At 43.4% G+C, this 18,536-nt stretch overlaps 1 protein-coding gene across 3 annotated transcripts in view; it reads left to right on the top strand.

Moving 5' to 3' along the window:
* Window positions 1-18,536, top strand: part of LOC115177877 (SAM and SH3 domain-containing protein 1) — a 331,417-nt gene that overhangs the window by 210,323 nt on the left and 102,558 nt on the right. The window lies entirely within an intron of this gene.

Here is an 18,536-nt window from a genome sequence, read left to right as displayed (position 1 = left end):
CTCACATTAAACCCTCAACAATAATCACCACTGACCACACTGTTCTGCTTGACTCCTTAGGAAAATTAGCCTGGTCAGTGAGTGCGGGTATATGTTTGCTATGCCAAAAACTGGGATGAAGAAAGAGGCAGGGGCTGAGAGGGAGAGAGAGAGACAGATTGAGAGAGAAACAGAGAGAGGGACAGAAAGACTGAGTTTAAAAAAGATAGAGATAGGGAGTGAGTGAATGAGTGAGTGAGTGAGTGAGTGAGTGAGTGAGTGAGTGATGATTGAGTGAGTGAGTGAGTGAGTGAGTGAGTGAGTGAGTGAGTGAGTGAGTGAGTGAGTGAGTGAGTGAGTGAGTGAGTGAGTGAGTGAGTGAGAGAGAGAAAGAAAGTTCTAGACAGTATGTAACAGGGCTGTTGTGGGAGCTGATGGCTCTGTGTTAAATAGGTGAGATGTTCAGACAGACAGGGCTCCCGCTAGCTCATAATGAGGGGGAACCATCGCCAATGGAAACGCATTCATGTAGAAGAGATTTATCAAGACAGAGGCAGATTTAACCACTTCTGACATGGACCTGTTGGTGATCAGAGCAAGGGTTCAAATAACCAAGCTCTCTCTGTAACCTTGGAGATAGGCAGATAGAACACACTTGTTGATATGACAATGAAAATATGAGTTTGCTCAAGCAAAGACAGACAGGCAGACACAAAGGCTAGCCTAAGTCTTCTGATCTTGTGTCTCCATCTGCGCAAACATGTAGAAGTCAGTATGGAAATTCCCTCAGTATATGCTGTACTGTTTGTTTTGTTTCTAGTTTGATGCTGCCTACCACTGCTGGGCTCAGATTGGGCCTCTATAATCAGGATCCATTGGCTTGTGATTGGGGCAAATTCTTGTGAAAGCCGAGAAAGCGGTCAGTGGTTGTTGAGCTGAGTGTGCAGTATGTTTGTGTGTTGTGTGGTGGAGTTTGGGTTTTTATGCAGACAGACAGACAGACAGACAGACAGACAGACAGACAGACAGACAGACAGACAGACAGACAGACAGACAGACAGACAGACAGACAGACAGACAGACAGACAGACAGACAGACAGACAGACATAGATGGAGATGTCTCCTCTCCTCCTCTGGAATCCTCTGGTGTGAGTCTCTTTTACTAGGATGGATACTGCACACACACACACACACACACTATAGCAACCAGAGCATTTCTCTGTTTGTTTGGAAGAACGAGAGACGGAGAGGCCGCAGCATTTGGTTGTCTAGGCGTGACCGGAGTGGCGGGGTCTGGTTGTCAGCGCTGAGTGTGTATCACAGGAGGCTGTTGAGGGGAGGGTGGCTCATAATAATGTCCGGAACGGAGCGAATGAAATGGCATCAAACACATTGAACTCCACTCATTCCAACCATTACCACGAGTCCGTCCTCCCCAATTCATGTGCCACCAACCTCCTGTGGTGTGTATGAGATATACAGCATGAGCGGTATGTTTCTTTGTGTAAATGCTGACAGTAATTACAGCAGAACAGCCCACAGAGCAGGCCGGGGCTGGCTGTGCAACAAGTTATTATAACGTCTAATATATAACCAAACATTAACCATGTCTGAAGCCTGCTGCTGCTGCTGCTAGGCAAATAAATCTACATTGGACCTGACCTATCACACACAGGCAGTTTGGAACAGTACATATTTATGACAGTGCTGGTGATTGTGTGAAACCCATTTCATGTACATGATATTAATGATATTTTATGACAGAATTGCACCACAAAACAACACAACTGGCTTTGATGTCATACAGCACTGCATATGTGTGTGTTTGTACTTCCCTGTGTGTCTCCATGTGTGAGTTTAAGAAGCCCCAGAGATGGACATAGGGCATCTCTTCCCAGTGAGCTGATATCCTCTCCTCTGCTTACCATAGTATTTGTTTCCAGATGCATTCCTATTTAGACCTGCTTTCTACTTCACATGGGAACACAAGTTACTGTGTCAGAGTTTCCACTGGGAAGGATAAGGGAGCAGGCCCTGAGACAGAAAGGTTGTGGTACATTGGGAACATTTTTAGTTTCTCTTCACCCAAGACTCCTAAAATGAATTATTATGAATGAATAAACAATGGTACTGTTATACAGACCTTGGACTGAGATGCTGACTAAAAGGATGACTTGCCCTAAAATGATAATGATAGTTTGTGATTTACAAAAAAGATCATCTTTCAGTTTCATGTTGAGTCAGAGCTTTCCTCTACGATGCCCTACTGTAGGCTAGTCATCAGGAGAGCAGGGGAGAGTGGTTAGCTAGGACAACACAGACCAGAGAGAGACCTATAAAACAAACATTTACCATGCCCCACTGGCCACTGTTTGGCCAACCCCCTAACTTTACAGTACAGTAACCCATTAAAACACACTGACTAACAGAGGAGGCTGGTGGGAGGAGCTATAGGAGGAGGGGCTTATTGTAAGGACTGGAATGAAATAATGGAACAGAGATAAACATTTGGTTTCCATATGTTTGATGTGTTTGATTCCGTTCCATTAATTCCATTCCAGCCATTACAACAAGCCTGTCCACCTATAGCTCCTCCCACCAGCCTCCTCTGCTGGATAAACACACACACACACACACACACACACACACACACACACACACACACACACACACACACGCACATATACAAAAACACATGTGTACGTTTCAGAATTGCAGGCCCATAAAATGGACTCAGGGACAGTAAAACTCACCTTGAATGAAACTGCAGGTGATAATGATACACTGTAGTGTAGTGGTATGTGGCACACATGGCCATTAGCCCTAGGAGCTGACCCATCTTTACCCAAACAGAGAGTCTTGGCTGGCGTACATACAGCAGGATACAGGTATTCGCTAGGAGGAGATAGGGGAAAAGCATAGAGAATGATAGAGGCCTCTAGTGGCCATTTTAGAATGGGTAGAGCCATTGAGCACTTCCGCCATGCTTCTGACATTTTAAAGTAGTCAAAGTACTTAACTGGGTGAGGAATCCTATGGGTTGTAGTCTCAATGGCCCTGCCCATGCTGTCCCAGACACTATAATGGCACAGATAGAAAGATGAGTCCTCTATCTATCTCTGTGGGGTAGAGCTGACTTAAGGGCCAACTACTTAGCACTACTACTGTAATGAGAGAGGAAAGGCATAAAGAGAGGGGGAGAGTGACAGTCAGACATACAGAGGAGGGAGGGAGACATTACTCGATGTCCCTATGGGAAACATACAGATAATACATTTAAATAACATTTGCTGTTTTTACTCAAATGCTGCCTACATTTGTCAACTTGATCTTGAGCTAAAGTTGGAGTATACGCCTACAGACTTGGAAATGACAAAACACCCTTTCTTTCTCTCCTAGTCAACAGCAGGGGCTTCACATAGTGTGTTTCCCTAACCTCAAGCCAGTTAGATCAGTGTCTGTGGTATAGCTGTACATATGGGTAATGTGCAGTGTAGTGTTGTAGAACAGATCAGTGAGTGGAGTGCCAGGCTGCCCTGCAGTAATACCACCACCATGGACACCTGCTCTGTGCTGTGTGTCACCACTGCTGGCTGAATGTCACACTGACTGGACCATCTGTCACAGACAGCCCTGTTGTCATAGAGCTAAACTCTGATCAACTCTATGGGGGAAAGTGTGTGTGTGGTATGTGTGTGTGTCGTGCATACATGCCGTGCATGACATAGAAAGAGGTGATCACTGTGCACAGTCTAGTTTGTACTGGATTGAGGAACCAGAATATTCTGGTTCCCACAGCTCTACAGTGCAAAGACTAGCTGCTCATTCTAATAAACAATCTTATGCTGGACTTTAACTGTGTCTCTGTCTCCCTGGACTGGTCTTGCCTGATTACAGAACAAACTGGAATCTTAGTATTTCCAGTAACACACACACACACTAATAATCACTTAATATATGGCGCAGGGGACTCATGCTACATGGAGAATCTGGGAAGCTTAACATAAGTATGCTTTGGATATATACTACTGGATTGCTGGGCTGCTGGGTTTAGGAGAGACAGAACAGGAAATGTGTGTGTGTGTGTGCGCGTGTGTTTGTGTGTGAACATGAATTTATGCACACTATCTAATTCAAACATACTTGATCATATACTGTACATGGTTAGTGCAGACAAAGTATAGACAGCATAAGGTGTCTCTCCTTAGTTAACATCAGTGTCAGCTTCCCTACGTGTTGCTACAAGCGGATATGCCCTCACATTTCAACCCAAACAAGCTATTTCATCCTTATCAGATCTACGTTTATCATAAGAAATTCCTCTGGCAAACTGTATCTTTCTAAAGCCATTTCAGTGTGTATAAGTTATCACATTGCATTTATATCTAACTGGCCATCTATAACAACTCCATGTTCAGATTATTTATGTTGACATACCATACACTTTGTGCGGTGTTTAGTGTTGTCATACCGACTGCTGTGTGCGGTGTTACGGTTGTCATACTGACCGCTGTGTGCGGTGTTTAGTGTTGTCATACCGACTGCTGTGTGCGGTGTTACGGTTGTCATACTGACCGCTGTGTGCTGTGTTTAGTGTTGTCATACAGACCGCTGTGTGCAGTGTTTAGTGTTGTCATACCGACCGCTGTGTGCTGTGTTTAGTGTTGTCATACCGACTGCTGTGTGCAGTGTTACGGTTGTCATACTGACCGCTGTGTGCTGTGTTTAGTGTTGTCATACAGACCGCTGTGTGCAGTGTTTAGTGTTGTGATACCGACAGCTGTGTGCAGTGTTTAGTGTTGTGATACCGACCGCTGTGTGCGGTGTTTAGTGTTGTCATACCGACCGCTGTGTGCGGTGTTTAGTGTTGTCATACAGAACGCTGTGTGCAGTGTTTAGTGTTGTGATACCGACAGCTGTGTGCGGTGTTTAGTGTTGTGATACCGACCGCTGTGTGCGGTGTTTAGTGTTGTCATACCGACTGCTGTGTGCGGTGTTTAGTGTTGTGATACCGACCGCTGTGTGCGGTGTTTAGTGTTGTCATACAGACCGCTGTGTGCAGTGTTTAGTGTTGTCATACCGACCGCTGTGTGCGGTGTTTAGTGTTGTGATACCGACCGCTGTGTGCGGTGTTTAGTATTGTGATACCGACCGCTGTGTGCGGTGTTTAGTGTTGTCATACCGACCGCTGTGTGCGGTGTTTAGTGTTGTCATACAGACCGCTGTGTGCAGTGTTTAGTGGTGTCATACCGACTGCTGTGTGCGGTGTTTAGTGTTGTCATACCGACTGCTATGTGCGGTGTTACGGTTGTCATACCGACCGCTGTGTGCGGTGTTTAGTGTTGTGAAACCGACCGCTGTGTGCGGTGTTTAGTGTTGTGATACCGACCGCTGTGTGCGGTGTTTAGTGTTGTCATACCGACCGCTGTGTGCGGTGTTTAGTGTTGTCATACCGATCGCTGTGTGCAGTGTTTAGTGTTGTCATACCGACCACTGTGTGGGGTGTTATGGTTGTCATACCGACCGCTGTGTGCGGTATTACGGTTGTCATACCGACTGCTGTGTGCGGTGTTTAGTGTTGTGATACCGACCGCTGTGTGCGGTGTTACGGTTGTCATACTGACTGCTGTGTGCGGTGTTTAGTGTTGTGATACCGACCGCTGTGTGTGGTGTTTAGTTTTGTCATACCGACCGCTGTGTGCGGTGTTACGGTTGTCATACCGACCGCTGTGTGCTGTGTTTAGTGTTGTCATACCGACCACTGTGTGCACGGTTTAGTTTTGTCATACCGACCCCTGTGTGCAGTGTTACGGATGTCATACCGACCGCTGTGTCCAATGTTTAGTGTTGTCATACCGACCACTGTGTGCGGTGTTTAGTTTTGTCATTCCGACCGCTGTGTGTGGTGTTACGGTTGTCATACCGACCACTGTGTGCGTTGTTTAGTTTTCTTATACCGACCGCTGTGTGCGGTGTTACGGTTGTCATACCGACCACTGTGTGCGGTGTTTAGTTTTCTTATACCGACCGCTGTGTGCGGTGTTACGGTTGTCATATCGACCGCTGTGTGCTGTGTTTAGTGTTGTCATACCGACCACTGTGTGCGGCGTTACGGTTGTCATATCGACCGCTGTGTGCTGTGTTTAGTGTTGTCATACCGACCACTGTGTGCGCGGTTTAGTTTTGTCATACCGACCCCTGTGTGCAGTGTTACGGATGTCATACCGACCGCTGTGTGCGGTGTTTAATTTTGTCATTCCGACCGCTGTGTGCAGTGTTTCATTTTGTCATACCGACCACTGTGTGCGGTGTTTAGTTTTGTCATTCCGACCGCTGTGTGCAGTGTTTCATTTTGTCATACCGACCACTGTGTGCGGTGTTTAGTTTTGTCATTCCGACCGCTGTGTGCAGTGTTTCATTTTGTCATACCGACCACTGTGTGCGGTGTTTAGTGTTGTCATACCGACCGCTGTGTGTTGTGCTCCACGCAGCTGGTATGACACATTTTCCCCTTGCTCTCTTTCTTTATTTCTCTCTCAGCCTCTATCTTTATTTTTGCTCTCTCTCTCTCTCTCTCTGTCTCTCTCTCTCTCTCTCTGTCTCTCTCTCTCTCTGTCTCTCTCTCTCTCTCTCTGTCTCTCTCTGTCTCTCTGTCTCCTTCCCTCTCCACCTCTCTCTCTCTCTCTCTCTCTCTGTCTCTCTGTCTCCTTCCCTCTCCACCTCTCTCTCGCTCTCTCTCTCTCTCTGTCTCTCTGTCTCCTTCCCTCTCCACCTCTCTCTCTCTCTCTCTGTCTCTCTGTCTCCTTCCCTCTCCACCTCTCTCTCTCTCTCTCTCTCTCTCTGTCTCTCTGTCTCCTTCCCTCTCCACCTCTCTCTCTCTCTCTGTCTCTCTGTCTCCTTCCCTCTCCACCTCTCTCTCTCTCTCTCTGTCTCTCTGTCTCCTTCCCTCTCCACCTCTCTCTCTCTCTCTCTCTCTCTCTGTCTCCTTCCCTCTCCACCTCTCTCTCTCTCTGTCTCTCTCTCTCTCTCTGTCTCCTTCCCTCTCCACCTCTCTCTCTCTCTCTCTCTCTGTCTCTCTGTCTCCTTCCCTCTCCACCTCTCTCTCTCTCTGTCTCTCTCTCTCTCTCTGTCTCTCTGTCTCCTTCCCTCTCCACCTCTCTCTCTCTCTCTCTCTCTCTCTCTCTCTCTCTCTCTCTCTGTCTCTCTGTCTCCTTCCCTCTCCACCTCTCTCTCTCTCTCTCTCTCTCTCTCTCTCTCTCTCTCTCTCTGTCTCTCTCTCTCTCTGTCTCGCTCTGTCTCTCTGTCTCTCTGTCTCCTTCCCTCTCCACCTCTCTCTCTCTCTCTCTCTCTCTCTGTCTCTCTGTCTCCTTCCCTCTCCACCTCTCTCTCTCTCTCTCTCTCTCTGTCTCTCTGTCTCCTTCCCTCTCCACCTCTCTCTCTCTCTCTCTCTCTCTCTGTCTCTCTGTCTCCTTCCCTCTCCACCTCTCTCTCTCTCTCTCTCTGTCTCTCTGTCTCCTTCCCTCTCCCCTCTCTCTCTCTCTCTCTCTCTGTCTCTCTGTCTCCTTCCCTCTCCACCTCTCTCTCTCTCTCTCTCTCTCTGTCTCTCTGTCTCCTTCCCTCTCCACCCTCTCTCTCTCTCTCTCTCTCTCTCTCTGTCTCTCTGTCTCCTTCCTCTCCACCTCTCTCTCTCTCTGTCTCTCTCTCTCTCTCTGTCTCCTTCCCTCTCCACCTCTCTCTCTCTCTCTCTCTCTCTGTCTCTCTGTCTCCTTCCCTCTCCACCTCTCTCTCTCTCTGTCTCTCTCTCTCTCTCTGTCTCTCTGTCTCCTTCCCTCTCCACCTCTCTCTCTCTCTCTCTCTCTCTCTGTCTCTGTCTCCTTCCCTCTCCACCTCTCTCTCCCTCACCCTCAGATCAAATCCCTCTCTTTGTTTCAAGTTAGCTTTGGCTTGTACCTTCAAAAGCCTCATGTATTATTGTTGACTGACCCCAGAGAAGTAATACCTAGAAAACACAAACAACAGCCAACCATTTATTTATTCTCCCTGAAAACCTGTATTCATAGTTTACAGAACAATGTGTTGACATTTAATGAAATGAGTACGCTAGCGGCAGGCTAACTGATTATGGTAATTAGGTGTTTGGTTAATTGGGGTTCTGTGATAAACTCCCAATCACAGGAGTCAGTGGCATGTGAAGCACCCAGGGCCAAACACGAATGCCTACACACACACACAAACCACACCACACATACACACACACACACACACACACACACACACACACACACACACACACACACACACACAAACCACACCACACACGGATGTTCAAACAGGGGATGCAATGATCTTTGACCCCTCAGAGTTGCATTAATAACTGAGGACATGATCCCAAATGATGCTGTGAAAGAATGAGGATATGAGAAACAGAGGGCTTTATTAGAACAGCTACTACACAGAGATGACTGGGTGAAAGAATGCCCTAAATACAAATCAAATTAAACTTCTTTGTATTTATCTACCCTGGAGGCCCCAGAGAAATATAAAGCTGCCTGGTTATAATACATTCCACCCTGGTGCCACAACAGTTTTCACATTCATTTGTTTTTAAAATGAAAAAATAAAAGATATGGGAAATCGGAATACATATTTTCAATATACTATATAATATACTATACCAATCTTTAGTTGTTACACAGTAGTAGTCACCATAGGAGTATGTAACTAGTAACAGTCTCTATGGCACTATTCATGTATCTTTGTGGTCCTTGCACCCTGTGGTGCTGTAATTTACTGAGGTATTCCTGTTTGTATGGTTGTGTCTGTTCCTCAGTCCTTCCAGGTTGCCCTACTCAAAAATATCCTATAGGATTAGTGATTTTTCCAATAGAATCCTATAAGATTCTCACAATCTTATAGGATTTTGTGTCACCTCTATCAGAATCCTATTCAATCCTATTGGGCTACCTTTTTCCTATTGGAAATCAAAAGTAATCCTATTGAATCCTATACGTTTTTGATAGGTCTTGTAGGATTTTGTCACCCCAATCAGAATCCTATTAGAACAGTTTTTCTTAGTTGAACCCATTGAATTATAGTTTGTTGTCATTAGTTCCAGTACAATATAACAGCATTAATTACAAAATGTTCGTTGATCAGATAATCATCTATTTTAATTGATGTTTTATTCACCTGTAAGAACGCCTGTCCCTTTAAGAGTGACTGATGACGTTCCAGCTTGCCTAACTCCCAAATTCACCTTGCAAGTTGTGGCTGTGCACAGAATCTCCGGTATTTGTTTCCTGACGAAGTTGTCAATGTCATATTTTCGTCATTGTAAAGCGTTTTATGCGCTCGTTTTTATGAGCTAAGAAACTACTGTGAGCCACATTTTGCCTGTCACCTGACTAGCTAGCTAGCTAAGTTGTAACCATTTCAAATGGCATTTGTATGTCGTTATGTAACTTAATAACTGTATTGTTATAACATGAGAAATATTTTTGTTTGTTTGTTATTGCTAAATACAGTATATGTGCCATATTATAGGCAAGTCAACCCTGTTCATTTATGGTAGATCATCAAAATAAATAAATCACATTACGATTTTGGACTCATTCAGCAGTTTTTTACCTAATTAAGTTGAGTTCTATTGGATATTCATGTTGAAAGTTCCATTTATATTCCTAAAATATACTGTACGTTGAAAATGATGCTGTTGCTGCTTCCTGTTGACAATAAATAATAATAATGATAAATAGCCCAATGTCAAAACACTGTTTAGAAGTGTCCAAATCAATAATCGATAAACAGTCTGATATATTGAAAACATAAAATGTACTACCTACCATACATATGCCATAATAGTATTCATATATACAGTATATCCTTTTTTTAAGGAGCACCTTATAAACTGCATGCGCACCAAAAACCATGTTGTTTTTACAAGTGGCAATTAATCACTCATATTGGTTAGGGGGAAATGAGGTTGTATCATGTTAACGCGGGAGGTCCGTTTTTCCAGTGGATGATTCAGACGGGATTAGTTTTACCAAACTGCCCCTCTATATATTATTTTCCCTCATGCAAAATTGCCCGTTATGACGGAAGCCTGGAGGCTCTTCTAGGCGTGAAGATATTTCACATGTCTAGGGATAGCCTAATATTGGCCTAACGGCCTTCAGTTCGGAGAAAGTCAAAATAATAATGCATATCAGTAAGAACCATGAACTGTAACCTACTGTATGTAGACATTTAATTACCTGATGTATTTGGCAATTTATCAATTCATTGGCACAAAATCATCCACTTTATCTATTGAAAGAGAAGTATGGCACTAGGAACGTTGATATGTGACAAAACAGATCATTCATCTGTAGGCTAGGTCCATAGCACTTTGTTTGAAGCATCAATTTGTTCTTACCCAAACTGGGTGCAACGCCTGTTAAACTCTGTTATATCCCTCAAAACACAGGGATGATGATTCGCACGGGATAAGTAGTCGGGTTGCACGTCCTGTTCAAACTAACCTTACAAAAAAAACACATGGAATCACTGGTTAGAGGACAACTTGTAGAAGACAGCCTGCTACATTTTGGATAGTTGCATTTTGTTTCAAGTGGCCCTAGTCAAATTATCCTAATCGATGAGTGATTTCTCCAATAGAATCCTATAGGATTCTCACATTTTGTGTCACCTCTATCAGAATCCTATTGGAGAACTTTGTTCCTGTTGGAAATAAAAAAAAGTAGTAATATTCTTGCAGTCCTGTAGGATTTTGTGTCACCTGTATCAGAATCCTATTGGACTACTTTTTTCCTATTAGAAATCAATACGATTATTTTTTTAAAATGTTTTAACCAATACAAAACACACATACAAATGACAACATACACATCACCCCTGCCCAGACTCTTTTAGATGTTTAATGTAATATAACCGGTTAATGTAAGAACTTGCCAGATAACATAATAAAATGCTGAACGGTGAGTATTACTTCCCTCAATGTGATGCAGTGTGTGTCTGTATGTGTGTGTGTGTGTGTGCATGAAATGAGTGCTTATGTGCATGCGTGCGTGCTTGCATACAGTATGTGACTGATTGACCCTCAAACGTCCATAAACCTAACAGCAGTAATATGACTGTGCATATGTGTACATTTCAATGTGTGCTTGTGAGTCTGTTTTTGTGTATGAGTACATGTGCATAGGTTTGTGTGTGTGGAGGGTGGTATGTGCATTAAAGTGAGGGAAATAATACATAAAAACATTGATCTTTGAATGTTATTACATGATCGTTTGAATTTATTACGTTATTCATTAAAAAAAGTTGTTGCTCACCTGATAACGTAATAACTTATTCATGTTATTCACAATAACGTAATAACGTAGTAATGTTATTCATGATAACGTAATAACGTATGCATGTTATTCATGATAACGTAATAACTTATTCATGTTATTCACAATAAAGTAATAATGTATTTGTCACGACTTCCGCCGAAGACCGTCCCTCTCCTTGTTCGGGCGGTGTTTGGCGGTTGACGTCACCGACCTTCTAGCCATCGCTGATCCATTTTTCATTTTCCATTGGTTTTGTCTTGTCTTCCTTCACACCTGGTTCCAATCCCATCAATTACATGTTGTCTATTTAACCCTCTGTTTCCCCTCATGTCCTTGTCGGTGATTGTTTGTATGTGATGTGCAAGTTATGTTCTGGTGCGCAACAGGTTTTGTACCCACTTTTATTATTTTGTATATTTTGGTTTTCGGAGTTTTGTGAGCACTTATTAAACGACTCCGTTTATACCAAGTTCGTTCTCCTGCGCCTGACTTCCCTGCCACCAGCACGCACCCATTACAGTATTCATGTTATTCATGATAACGTAATAACGTATTCATGTTATTCATGATAACGTAATAACTTAGTCATGTTATTCATGATAACGTAATAACTTATTAATGTTAAATCCTCATTATTCATGTTCAAATCCTCAGAGACTATAACATCAACGCTAATGATACCCAAGTATTAACACCAAACCGGACATCATCTCAACCCTAGCAAAACTTGGCAGCTGCCTAGATGACATAAGGGCATGGATGAAAGAGAACTTCTTCCAGCTGAAAAGCAGCAAGACTGAAGTTATGCTTATTGGGACATCCAAGCAGGTCACCAGTGCTGGAAACATCTGCCTTACAATTGACGGTCATACCGTCCATCTGTCCTCTGTCATCTCCAACCTGGGAGTCAAGTTTGATCCTTCTCTGTCCTTTGATGGCAAATATAAAACATATCTGCAAAACATCATTTTTGCAGTTGAGAAATATTGTCCAGCTCAAACCATCGCTCTCCCAGCAAGATGCAGAGAAACTCGTCCACGCTTTCATCTTCTTCCGGATTGGCTATGGCAACTAAATCACTTCAGAGGCTACAACTTCTCCAGAATAGTGCTGCCCGAGTCCGGACCAGGACCAAGAAGTCAGCTACCCACATCACCCCTGAACTCCACTGGCTACCGGTCAACTATAGGATTGACTTTAAAAATATCATGTATCAATGTTGAAAGCCTTGATTGGGTTCAGTCCTTCCTTCAGCGACCTAATTTCTATCAAAGAGCCACCTCGCACTCTCCGCTCCAGCAACTCATGACTACTTTAAGTCCCCAAGAGACGTCTCCATACTATGGGGGAGGAGGCTTTCTGCTCCCTTGCCCCTCACCTATGGAATTCTCTCCCTGACCATCTGAGAGCTGCTCCATTAATCAGAACGGGCCTTAAAACACATTACTTCAGACTTTCTTATAGTCCTCCCTCTGGGAAGTCCTTTTAGCACCTAGCCTACTATTGCTATTTCCTGCCTTGATTCTAAATGTATTTTTTATTGTATATTTTGTATTTTCAATGTGTCCTTGTGAGTGTGCGTTTGTGTGTGAGTACATGTGCATAGGTTTGTGTGTGTGATTGCAATTGGTGGAGGGTGGTATGTGCATCAAAATTAGGGAAATAATATAAGGCTGAAGTCGTGTGTAAACTGCTGACCTAGACGCTTGTAATCAGAGCACAAACAAATATGCATAAATAAGCTAGCGAACGTCCTTGGCTGCTATGATAGCCAGTTAATTTTAGTTAGGTAACATTAGCCAATGTAAAAATGTAACGTTAGCTAACGCGTATGACCAGTTAATGCAGGTCAATATATCATACTTTCTTACAAAAAACATAGCTAACGTAGCTAGCTAACATATTGCTCACATTTACTACCAAACTGGCTAGATAGGTAGCCAATGTTACCCCAATAAGACTATACCACAACTCAATGTTGATAATATATCACAGCTACATTGTTCTACAAAACATAGCTAGCTAGCTAAATAGGTTCAAATCAGGATCAAAGCCAACGCCAAACTTTGGGAAACTGTCACACTGCTAGCAAGCTACCTTACAATGCATGCAATGGGCATTGCAAAACTTGTTAGGTAGGTTACTCCATAGACTAAGCTATGGTAAGACAAGGTAGCCTTATAGAATCCCCCCAAAATGTATTTTGTTAGGAAGAGATAGGTTACTCTGGGCTAAAATAGATAGCCATGTGATTTTTTTCTTCATGACTACAAATTATGACATTCTATTTTTTAGCTGATATGGCAATGAATACACAAGCAGCATATCAAACTGAATTGTTTTAGGTTACACCTGCAAGTATAACAATATTTGCCAGGGCATATTTGTTTTATTATAAATCTGATTATTTCACATGGAGATCTGGGAAGCTGAAAAGGCTAACTAGCTTGCTATGTTTTTAGCCAGGCTGCCAGCTAGCTACTGGCTGACTAGTACTAGCAAGGTAAGGCTACTCTTCCTTGCTTTCACAAAATGAAAAGACAAATATAAAAAAACGTTGGTTTCTCTCCCCTGTGAATGGGAGTGGGACCGGCAAGGATATCATGTTACCAAAAGGTGTCTGCTATTCCAAAAATCCCGCATGCACGCACACACGTAGATCAACGGAGTGAAGCTTGATGTAATTTTAACAGATTAAGAGCTAGGCCTGTCTTTTAATGGCTGTGAGTAATGTGTGTGTTTGTTTGAGTGATTGTTTCCAAGCCCAGCCAATCTGGCCTGGAGAGTACTGGGCACCCTCAGTGAGAGCGGAGACTGACCTATCTGATCAGTGGAATATCAATGCAGCTCAGGATAGGACGGCTGTGTGTACCCACTCACAACACAGAACACTACCAGCCATTAATACCACAGGTGCAGAGAGAGAAGGAGAGAGAGAGAGAGACAGAGGGAAAAAGAGGGAACAGAGAGAGAGCACAAAGAGAGAAAGAGAGCAGACAGGGCCGGCATAGACAAACTAGCATGCTGGACTCGCATATGAAGCTTGTCTTGAGTTATATACAGTTGAAGTCGGAAGTTTACATACACTTAAGTTGGAGTCATTAAAACTCGTTTTTCAACCACTCCACAAAATTCTTGTTAACAAATTATAGTTTTGGCAGTCGGTTAGGACATATACTATGTGCATGACACAAGTAATGTAACGGGTGTCGTACGTAGTAGACCAAGGTGCAGCGGGTTGAGTGCTCATATTTACTTTTATTAGAGACACGTAACAAAAACAAGAAAACGAATGAACGACAAACAGTCTTGCAGGCCACACACGCACGCACGCACGCACGCACGCACGCACGCACGCACACACACACACACACACACCACACACACACACACACACACACACACACACAAACACACACACACACACACACACACACACACACACACACACACACACAGCAATGCAAAAACAACTTCCCACAAGCGACAGGTGAAAAAGGGCTACCTAAGTATGACTCCCAATCAGCAACAACGATGTACAGCTGTTCCTGATTGAGAGCCATACCCGGCCAACACAAATAAATATACAACATAGAAAAACCATAGAAATACAAAACATAGAACAATACCCAAAAACCCCGACAATACAAAACAAACACACCCCTGCCACGCCCTGACCAAACTACAATGACAAATAACCCCTTATACTGGTCAGGATGTGACAAGTAATTTTTCCAATAATAGTTTACAGACAGATTATTTCACTTATAACTCACCGTATCACAATTCCAGTGGGTCAGAAGTTTACATACACTAAGTTGACTGTGCCTTTAAACAGCTTGGAAAATTCCAGAAAATGATGTCATGGCTTTAGAAGCTTCTGATAGGCTAATTGACATCATTTGAGTCAATTGGAGGTGTACCTGTGGATGTATTTCAAGGCCTACCTTCACACTCAGTGCCTCTTTGCTTGACATCATGAGAAAATCAAAAGAAATCAGCCAAGACCTCAGAAAACAAATTGTAGAGCTCCACAAGTCTGGTTCATCCTTGGGAGCAATTTCCAAACGCCTGAAGGTACCACATTCATCTGTACAAACAATAGTATGCAAGTATAAATACCATGGGACCACGCAGCCATCATACCGCTCAGGAAGGAGACGTGTTCTGTCTCATAGTGATGAATGCACTTTGGTGCGAAAATTGCAAATCAATCCCAGAACAACAGCAAAGGACCTTGTGAAGATGCTGGAGGAAACAGGTACAAAAGTATCTATATCCACAGTAAAATGAGTTCTATATCGACATAACCTGAAAGGCCGCTCAGCAAGGAAGAAGCCACTGCTCCAAAACCGCCATAAAAAAGCCAGACTACGGTTTGCTTGGTCGCAAATGGGTCTTCCAAATGGACAATGACCCCAAGCATACTTCCAAAGTTGTGGCAAAATGGCTTAAGGACAACAAAGTCAAGGTATTGGAGTGGCCATCACAAAGCCCTGACCTCAATCCCATAGAAAATGTGTGGGCAGAACTGAAAAACTGTGTGCGAGCAAGGAGGACTACAAACCTGCCTCAGTTACACCAGCTCTGTCAGGAGGAATGGGCCAAAATTCACCCAACTTATTGTGGGAATCTTGTGGAAGGCTACCCGAAACGTTTGACCCAAGTTATACAATTTAAAGGCAATGCTACCAAATACTCATTGAGTGTATGTAAACTTCTGACCCACTGGGAATGTGATGAAAGAAATTAAAGCTGAAATAAATCATTCTCTCTACTATAATTCTGCCATTTCACATTCTTAAAATAAAGTGGTGATCCTAACTGACCTAAGACAGGGCATCTTTACTAGGATTAAATGTCAGGAATTGTGAAAAACTGAGTTTAAATGTATTTGGCTAAGGTGTATGTAAACTTCCGACTTCAACTGTAGGTTTCTGGGGTATACTCAACTTTTACATTCTTGGAGTGATTGATAGTCATTACATCATTACTTTTCACAAAATGCTCTCTATATATTTAATGGCCATGAAATATTGTATTTATCTCTCTCCTCCCAAATGTATAGGAGTTTTCAATTACTATCAGCTGTATGTTGTTCTGTGTTTATGTGATACACATGTTTCTGTTTGCACACATTCTTGTACTGCTGACGACAGGGTATGTTGTTTTGGCTCCTGGCTATTCTATGGTAGAGTAGATTCAATCTTGGATACTCTATAACAGGGGTATTCAACTCTTACCCTACGACGTCCGGAGCCTTCTGGTTTTCTGTTCTACCTGATAATGAATTGGACCCACCCTAAATCAGTCCCTGCTTAGAGGGGAACAATGAAAAAACGCAGTGGAACTGGCTTCAAGGTCAAGAGTTGAGTTTGAGGGTTCTGGTAAAGGAAGCAGTAAGTACACTATTGACTGTCTCAGTAAAGGACAATTGTTTTGTCTGGCAACATGACACCTATTATCTGGAGGTGATGGAAAAGGAACAAGATTACACCACAGGGTCCTCACACACACACACACACACACACACACACACACACACACACACACACACACACACAGCAAGATACACACACTGTTGCGTATTAGCAGAGGCTGTATATAATAAGTGTGCTCTGAGTCAACAAGCTGTGCCTCCTATCCTCATTAGCATGCTGACCCCACTTTTTGGGACATTACAGGTGGGGCACAGTGAGGGGTGTCCTGTCCTGTAGTGGGGGAAGGGTAGGGTGGAACAGGGAAGTGAGGGGGGTTGGCATTAGTGACACAACACCTCAGCAGGGGAAGGGTGGTGGTGGTGCGTCTAGAGATATCATCATGGTTCCTCCAACACAACCTGATGTTTTAGGAAAATAATGGGTTGGCACATGCGCACAAACACACACCATCCCAATCCCTCCCAGTTCCACCATTCCACAGCTTTAGCCAGGCAGGTTAGCCCAGGGCCAGGGCCTAGCCCGGGGTTTAGGGGCTGGGTCAGTGGTGAATGATCCCCTGGGTGGAAGGGAACAAAGCTGGGGTTGTGCTTCCCTTGTTTTATGTGTTTACACTGCAAGCAGGATACTGTTGAGCAGCTGCTGCTTGTCCCAGGCTTGTGAAAGACATTCTCCCTCCACAGCCTAGCCTCTGTGGTCTGTGCGGATTAGGCTGATTTATGTGTATGATGGAGAGAACGAGGGAATTGAGGAATGGAGGAATGACCACCACCTACAGGAATAATACACCCCCCCCCGTAATCCTCAATGAGCCTCTGATCACATTTTACTACATAGAGTTGGGAGTTACTTAGCCCAGGGGCTCTTCCTAGCTTTGGAATGTTGCAGGTAGGTTGTCATTGTCCATTCCACATAATGGAGAAGTCATGACTGGTCCTCTCTCTCTTACAGCCTCGGGTGGTTGTGTCAGTGTATTACACAAGGCAGGAAAGGCACAGTGTATCACGGTTTTAGATTGTAGCGTCTCCTTACTCCCTCACCCTCTCTCTTTCTTCTTTCGCTCTTTTTCAATTTCAAGTCAATTTTCAATTAGCTTCACTGCTATCGCTGTCTTTCTCTCTCTCTCTTTCTCTCTCTCACTCTCTCGGGCTGTTCTGAAATCTGTCACGAGACTGCAGGCAGCTGTTGCTGTTCAGCAGACATGCTGCTCTCTCTGAGAATGTGCTTCTGGCAGCACAGAGACATACTGAGACAAAGTCAAGACTTCTTCATTACAGTAGTTGCCTGGTAGAGCAAAACAAACACCTAATCATCCATTCAACACTATGTAGAATCCAGAGATGTCTGCCAGCTGCTACATTCTTTTTTGTAGAATTTATAATTGTATGCAACATAATTTGGATTCATTTGTAACTCTATGAAGTCTAACTCTATAGTTTTTACCCATATTGATAACTAAATAATCGTTATACAGATCAATTGTATTTTATTTTCATAATTCCACTACCCTAAATAAAACAGTGTACAAGTGTTTTATAATGGCATGTAGTTACACAGATATTATAATGTAGTGGACAGGTTTGTAGTTTTTTCCACTGTTATTGCTATGGTGCAGTGGGACCCCATAAATTATACACAATGTGTAGTCTATTCTATTTGACAAGCTTTTGTCTTTGTTTGTTAATTGGAGACTATTCCTGCGGTTTATCACTATTACGAATAGGTCACGGTACACGTCACCCCTCCCAGAAATATTTTTCCCATGCGCTGTTGTTTTTGATA

The sequence above is a fragment of the Salmo trutta genome, chromosome 1 (genome assembly GCF_901001165.1).
Source record: "Salmo trutta chromosome 1, fSalTru1.1, whole genome shotgun sequence".
NCBI lineage: Eukaryota > Metazoa > Chordata > Actinopteri > Salmoniformes > Salmonidae > Salmo > Salmo trutta.
Note: the sequence above shows the minus strand (reverse complement) of the source record. Positions and strands in the feature narration are given on the sequence as shown.